The sequence below is a fragment of the Dendropsophus ebraccatus genome, chromosome 2 (genome assembly GCF_027789765.1).
Source record: "Dendropsophus ebraccatus isolate aDenEbr1 chromosome 2, aDenEbr1.pat, whole genome shotgun sequence".
NCBI lineage: Eukaryota > Metazoa > Chordata > Amphibia > Anura > Hylidae > Dendropsophus > Dendropsophus ebraccatus.
In genome coordinates, this window is record NC_091455.1 from 86,935,740 (window position 1) to 86,941,766 (window position 6,027).

The window sequence follows — 6,027 nt, forward strand, 5'->3', positions numbered from 1 at the left end:
GTCAGGTCGGCAGTCTTACCCATGATGGCTGTTTGGAGTAATGAACCAGGCTGGTATCTTTTAAAAGCCTCAGGTATCTTTTGCAGGTGTTTAGAGTTAATTAGTTGATTCAGATGATTTGGTTAAAGGAAAACTCCGGCGAAAATTTTTTTTGGCTTATTTAACACACATTACAAAGTTATATAACTTTGTAATGTGGTTAAATACCCGGTCTGGCCCCCTTCCCCCACTTTCCGACCCCGACCCCCCACCCCGGAAGTTAAAGAATGTATACATTACCTATTACGGTCGTCACGGTCCTCTTCTCTGGTGTCGGGTGACGTCAGAGCTGGGGGGCGGTCCGGGTCTTCTTCCTCTTCGGCGTCTTCATTGAGAGTGAATGGGAGAGAAAAGGCTGCTGGTGCACATGCGCACCAGCAGCCTTTTCATTGGCTGGAGCGCATCACATGGCTTCCAGCTTGCTCAGCCCTGATTGGCTGAGCTTGCTGGAAGCCATGTGATGCGCTCCAGCCAATGAAAAGGCTGCCGGTGCGCAAGCGCACTGGCAGCCTTTTCTCTCTCATGGACCCGGAAGCAAGAGACATCGCTGGACGACGGACGCAGGTGACGGTGAGGCGGACGGCAGGCGAATGGAGTGGCGATCGTCACCGGAGGGATGGTGAGTATGGTGTCTGTGTGTGTCTGTGTTTTTTTTTGGGGGGGGGGGGGGTCCCGCCGGAGTTGTCCTTTAATAGCTTGTTTAGGGAACCTTTTCATGATATACTTATTTTTTGAGATAGGATTTTTGGGTTTTCATGAGCTGTATGTCAAAATCATCAGGATTAAAACAATAACCCTAACCTGAAATATTTCAGTTGGTGTGCAATGATTCTAAAATATATGAAAGTTTAATTTTTTGCATTACAATATGGAAATTAATGAACTTTAGCACTATATGCTAATTTTTTGAGAAGGACCTGTATACAGCTGTGTCAACAGAAAAATAAAAATAGTATGGATTGCTGCAGCAGGGAGAGGTTAATATAAATAATGGAAACAGATGTGAACTTTTGTTTCCTTTACATGTCTCTATTAACACAGAATGCTGTACATGTACAAAGCAGTATGCAGTGCCTTGTTGCATAGCTCCATACCTGTACGCCATTCTGTGTAATTGACACTGGATGCTGTGCCTGTGTCATCTGCGGTGGGTCCTGGCTGCCTGGAAAACATCGATACAGCCTGAGGCTGGGTTCACACTACGTATATTTCAGTCAGTATTGTGGTCCTCATATTGCAACCAAAACCAGGAGTGGATTGAAAACACAGAAAGGATCTGTTCATACAATGTTAAAATTGAGTGGATGGCTGCCATTTAATGGCAAATATTTGCTGTTATTTTAAAACAACGGCTGTTATATTGAAATAATGGCAGTTATTTACCGTTATATGGCGGCCATCCACTCAATTTCAACATTGTGTGAACAGAGCCTTTCTGTGTTTTTAATCCACTCCTGGTTTTGGTTGCAATATGACCACCACAATACTGACTGAAATATATGTAGTGTGAACCCAGCATAGGCTGCATCCAACCTCACCGGTGAGCAAATTCCGAATGCTCTGGTGAACACGAGCATGCTTTAGTTTTGGTCCTCTTTAGTTGCATAACTTGTAATATATACAGAGGTTTTATAGTCTTATCTGTTCAGTGCCAGTGCATGGATCTACACTGAGTCCGGTGTGAAAACTCGTATGCAGAAAGTAACTGTTGATCCAGCACTTGAGGTAAAATTTCCAAACTTTTGAATATTCATTGACGTGCAACAAAAACACGCATGCAGTGACCCCAGGGTACCAATGGTCATTGCACGTGTCCCATCGTTGGATGTTACTGAATATTCAATGAAAGTTTTGAAATTTTACCCCCAAGTCCTGGATCAACAGTTACAATAACGTGCATTATTCCGTGATTCACACGTTCTGTGAAACACAGAAAATGTGAATGTGGCCTAAGGGATCCAAGAGTTGCCAAAGAACACCAAATCTGGAGATGTGCAATGAGTAGAGGATTTTAGATGATTCTGATAGAACACATTCCAATGATTTTCAAGTCTTCATATATTTATCATGATTGACAGTCTTGCATCCGCTAAGTTCCACAAGTCTGGATATTTACTGTACTTTAAAGATCCATGGGGGGATTGTTGGAGGGGAATCAGACCTCAGATGGAGAGGGATAAGAAGTCTGGCTGCCATCAGCAGTAGGGTAGTTGTTTTTCGCAGAAGTAAAATTGGATATGGAAACCAAGATGAGGTTTAAGGCTATGTGCAAATGCTGTATGAGATCGGCGTTCCGTGACCCGGCCGGAGTGTATACCCTGTGTAGGTTCCGTACCAATCACTGCCATTGCAACAACGCCACAGATCATATTGATATGTTGAATTACCGCTTGCCAGTAGTTTTAAATTAGGTTAAGGTATTGTTCGAGCTGTAAGGCTTTGTGAATTGTTGGGAATCTTGGGCTTAGTTTATCGCAGCTATTTTTTAAGATCATTGCTTTAAGACTAGGTTCTTTACCATATAGAACAGTACTCATAAGGTCTGCTAAGCCATTCACGTGCCCGCATATTCTGCTGATACTGGGAACTTCGAGGTATTTTGAAGCTGGGATGTCTTTTGTGGGTTGCAGGTGTGGGTAGAGTGGGAGGTAGGCAGAGGTAGGTTGGATTCAGAAGTGCTGGGCGGAGACAATTTGTCACGTGTTTTGAAAAACTATGGGTGCGTTTACACAGAAAGATTTATCTGACAGATTTTGGAAGCCAAAGCCAGGAATGGATTTAAAAAGAGGATAGATCCCAGTCTTTCCTATATGACCTGTTCCCTGTTTATAGTCTGCTCCTGGTTTTGGCTTCAAAGATCTGTCAGATAAATCTGTCTGTGTAAACGCACCATATCTCTGCCTTATATCAAGGGTGCCTTGTGGTATTGGCCCAACTGATCCAAAGGGTAGTCCATCCAAAGACAGATTAAATTGTCTTGTCTTATGATTCACTTTTCCAACTGACTACAAAGTTGTTTGCTTTTAAAAAAAAAAAAAAAAAACAAGAGCCATCATATTTTTTACATTTGCCACAACTTCTGTTTTTTGTTTTGTTTTTTTTCCTTTTATTCAAATGGGATATTGCCAAAATTTCATTGCTAGCAGAGTGGGTTCTATAAGAAAGTTACTATATCTTTCCCATTATATTCAGTTTTCATATTTGTTCCATGGCTCAACTTTCCCTCCAAAAATCCCATCCCTACATATCATCTGCTGTTACCACAGGAAATGTCCTTCCATTGGTTGAGCATGTGCAGCTCATCTTCTCATTCTTAGGGCTTCTCTCCTCACTTGCTTTGGACAACTTGTAGTAATTGCTGCTTGGCTGCCCCTTTGAACAATCAAAATAACAGTTGAAAAATAAAAGAATGTACTGCCATACAGGCCAGGTCTCCAAACTTCTGTTGTTTATATCTCTCTTGTTATAAAAGCACAGGAGCTTGGAGATCTGTTTGAGTAAGAGGCTGATCTCTCCTGCTAACACTAGGACAGCAATGTAATAACTGGATGTCTGTGGACCAGAGGATATGCACTGTGCTGGGCAATGCAGTATCTTAATGATCACATGGGAGCATTAGCAAGAGCACCTAGAAGGCTTCACAAGGTTATAGGGAAACAGTCAGCAAAAAAAAAATGCCCCAAACTGCTTAGATGGCTAGACTATACATATTTAAGCTATGCTCACACTAAATAAATGTACAGCCATTGTTGCCATCGGCCGGGATCCCGTACGGGGCCGCAAATAACTGACATGTCAGTTTTCTGCGGCAGCAATTCAGTGAATTGCGGCCGCAGAAAGACCTGTCAGTTCACACAATGAAGCGAGCGGCTCCGGACGCTTGTTTCATTGTGTTATATGACAGTTCTGATGCATTAGAACCTTGCGGCCAAAAGATCATCCGGTGGGTACTGCAGTCCCGGTCGGGATGATCCGTGCAGAGACTGGCCGTTCTGTGACCCGGCCGGGGTCACGGAACGGCCGGTCTCTTACGTTGTGTGAACATACCCTTATATTGTAGTTGTCTGAGGCTGCAATCACCCAATTTTTTATTTTTATTTTTTTTTTAATATTTAACTCTGAAATGTCAAAGATGAGAGGCCAGGGCATTAATGTTTCCTGGCCATGCCTCTATAAGCCTTCAGAGCTTTGATGCCCCAAGACCCCCCCCCCCCCCCTCGCTCTGCCCCAGCCTTCACGTCTGCAACCCGCCATGCACCTACTGCTCCCGCCACTGGGAACACAGCTGCCAGCATGCCAGTCCTCAGGGGACACCTCTCTAAGCTCTAAGCACAGCCTCAAGGCCCAAGCCACCAGCTCCTCCTGAACCCCCCTCACCTCCCCCGCTGTTGGGAACATCACTTCCCGCATGTTGTGACTTGGGACACAACTTTCCAGACCTCAGGACCCCAGCTGCCGCCTGCTACACCTGCACCCGCCAGTCCCTGCTGCCAGGAGCGTTATGGGCATCAACTGACACAAATAGAATGACTGAGGTGTAATATAAATTAGCTCTTCTGGGCTCAAAGTTGCACAATTCATAGTAAAAATGTGGGCCATTTTAAATAGAACAGGACCCTAACTTTGTTTTCTTCTCTCCATATTTGATTCTTCTTCTCCTGACCCTTCAACTTCCATGGTCAATATGCTTCTCTGCCTTTCCAGTCTTCTTTCAAACGCTTTTGTTCATTTCCAAAGCCCTGCTCCTGTTTGTTTTTTTTTGTATGTATGTATTTTTTTTCTGCAAATGATTGTGTTCTCTTTCTGTTTCTTTCTGTTTTCTTATTGCTGTGACTGCAAAATGAACACTCAGCCTCCCCCTTGCTATTTATGCACCCCTTTCTTCTCCATGGGGACATAAGATAAAGTACTGCACAGTGCACCTTAGTGGTGATCCTAGGTACATGACCCATATTGACACATGTAGTGTCACAATTATGTGACCCCCTGTGTATCTCTTTTGATACTAGTTTCTAGCAATTGTCTGACTTTTAGATGGTCACATGACAGCAATATGACCCACACCCCACTAGCACCGCAGTCATGTGACTTACCATGGCAACTGGCCTGTCAGCGTCCATGGCCTTCTTAAGGGCTCGTTCCCACTGAGCAAAAGCAGCTGAATTTCTGCGCTGAATCAGCGCTGAAATTTCGGCCGTTAAAATAGGTGCAGAGCTAATTTCCATTGTGTTGAATGGAAATTCTGCTCTGCAGTTCACACGGTGGAATTTCCGCACTGAACTAATCCGCTTTCCGCCAGAAGAATGAACATGTTCATTCTTCCGCTAGCGGAAGCCTATACAAATCAATGGGGCTCTGATTTTCTGTTTCAGCGCTGAATACGCACGTATTCAGCGCGGAATACAAGCGTAATACAAGCGGAAATTACTCGCTGAATCAGCGTGGAAATGGGGAAAAGGGGGGGGGAGGAGGATTCTAGTATATGTTCTGGTATAGTCTAGTTTACTCACCAAATACTCGCTGAATTTCAGCGCTGAATGCATGCGGATTCCTCGAGTATTCCGCGCTGAATTTGTCAAGAGCTGATTACGAGCTGAACACTTTCCTAGCAGAATACGCAGGGATTCTGCTTACATTCTGCTTATATTCTGCTCGGAATTCAGCGTCAGTTGATTTCAGGCGGAAATATTTCCTTGCGTAATCCGCTCCTTTTGCTCTGTGTGAACGTAGCCTAATACATAATGCCTACAGAGAATGGAGGCGGACAGGCTGTACATGTACACTATCTCTGGCATTTCTTAATACAGTGAAATATAGGAGGAACATAATGATCTGTGAAAATCAAAATGGGTAGTCTAGTTGTCACCTGAAAGCAGAAACTATGTAAAGTGCTGCGGAATCTGTGTGCGCTATACAAATAAAAGCATTATTATTATTCCCTAGCAAGCCCTCCATGGACATTGTTAGCCATAGGATTCCATTGAAGAT